General features: G+C 54.6%; 1 pseudogene; it reads right to left on the minus strand.

Moving 5' to 3' along the window:
• Nucleotides 1-523: 523 nt before the first annotated feature.
• Nucleotides 524-1849, minus strand: LOC140634631 (adaptin ear-binding coat-associated protein 2-like; annotated as a pseudogene).
• Between the last annotated feature and the right edge of the window lie 227 nt (nt 1850-2076).

Genomic DNA, 2076 nt, shown 5'->3' on the forward strand with positions numbered 1-2076 from the left:
CTCTGAAGGAGAAAAGAAAGTAAGAGGTTGTCTGGAGACAAGGCACTTCAGAAGCCACCATGGAGAAAACCCGAGTCCCCTGGGAACTGTGCTGACAGCCCCTGAGCCCAGACAGCTGTCAACAGACAGAAAAGCCAAACCCCCCACCTCCATGAGAACAGTTCCTCCGACTTTCCTGCTCAAACACTCTTCCACCTGGCTCCCAGAGCCTGCCTCAGCCCCGCATTGCCCACCTGGCCCGCAAGACCCGGCAACCAGGCCACTTGGATGCGGCTTTCTGAAGCTCAGAGCAGTTCCTGCGGCAGACGGTGCCGAATGCTTTCAGAGGCCCCTGCTGGGCACCTTGCAGGAGCAGGCCCTTTTGCAAAGACGAGTTAGTGCAGATCAGCACGTTAGCAAAGCAAATATTAAAATTTTTTAAAAAGCTAGTTAATACTCTGGATTTCCCTCCTGATTATCTGTTCGAGCTGCAGCCTATAAACCTGCCAGAAATTAGGAAGGAATCTCCTCCCCACCCCCCACCGCCCCAGGCACCTTGAAGGAAGCGGCTACAGCCAGTGAGAGTGCAGAAAGCCTTCCTTCTGGACAGTGATCATGGAACACCTGTAACCACTGAGAAGGGCCCAGCTGAGGCCAGGCAGCACACTCAACCCCTTCTTTGGCTTTGGGGGCTTCTGTTTAATATGGATCGCAGTGGTGGAAGCAGCAGTCTCAGAGTCTCTTATGTCCAGAGAGACAGGGACAGGGATACCGGAGCTTTTCTCCTCCTGTGTTCTGGCTGCACACTTGAATCCCAAGAAACACTGACATGGTGCCAATTTACTGCCTAACATGTCCATTTTTCAAGAAAGTCAGGTGAGGAGAGACAGTCACGCTCCAAACAGAGGCTGGCAGGGAGTGCTTCGTCCTCCTTCCTTTGGCCCAGGTGAGGCGGCTCCTTTCCAGAAATTGTTATGAGGAAAAAGAAGGGTACGCTCAGATCAGAACTGGAGCCAGGGATCCCTGGGTGGCGCAGTGGTTTGGCGCCTGTCTTTGGCCCAGGGCGTGATCCTGGAGACCCGGGATCGAATCCCACATCAGGCTCCGGGTGCATGGAGCCTGCTTCTCCCTCTGCCTATTGTCTCTGTCTCTCTCTCTCTGTGTGTGACTATCATAAATAAATAAATTAATTAAAAAAAAAAAAAAAAAAGAACTGGAGCCAGCCTGTGCCTGGTTGAGTCTGACTGGAAGTTGACCTGAACTGGGAGCAACTGCTGTCTGGACGCCGGGGGCGCCCCCAGACAACTGCTCCCCGGGGGGAGGGATCAGGGTAGAGGTTTTCCCCCCTGGGCGCGGGGAAGCAGGCTCAGTCCTCCTGCTCCTTCCTTCTTCTTCATGTTCGCGATGTTGAGCTTGGTCTGGCCCTCTTGGAAGCCGAGGTCCAACTTGGGGCCCTGGTCTGGGGTCTGGGCTTGTTTTGCAAATTCACACTGCTTGCTGTTTCACCCACTCGGCATGGTCCTGCAACGCAACATTGAAGTCAAAGGCATCGCCTCGGTCCCCGAAGCCAATTCCAACAAATGCCGGGGGTCCATTTCCATCTTCGATGCGGATAACAGAGTATCTGCTGGAATGGGTCACGCTCTCCGCGGCTGGGCCAGGAAACTGGTCCACCGGGGCCTGAGCGAAGAGCTCCCCTGAGGTCCCGTCCTCCAGCTTGATGAAGGCCACCCGCCCTTTTGCAGTGATCCGCAGCCGGCCACTCCGTGATGGCTGGTCCAGCTGCCACTCCGCGGCCCTGTAGCCACGGTGTAGACGGTGCACCCTCCGGCCTGATGCAGGGCACCGACTCGGACTCGCCCTCCTCCATCTCGGCCGAGTTCTCTACTTTCTAAAGATCAGTTCCTTAGATCATTACAGACTGATTATTTTTTTTAAAGCCCAGGGAAATCATTGAAAATGACACTGGAATGAGCATAAGCTAGAGACAAGACTATGGAGACAGCTGCTCCTAGTACGTTCATTTGCCCTGTGGTGAGCATCACGGATGCAGCCGTAATCACCCGTGTGTGAATCAGGGCTCTGGGGATCAGCAGT

Source organism: Canis lupus, chromosome 6 (assembly GCF_048164855.1).
Source record: "Canis lupus baileyi chromosome 6, mCanLup2.hap1, whole genome shotgun sequence".
Lineage (NCBI taxonomy): Eukaryota > Metazoa > Chordata > Mammalia > Carnivora > Canidae > Canis > Canis lupus.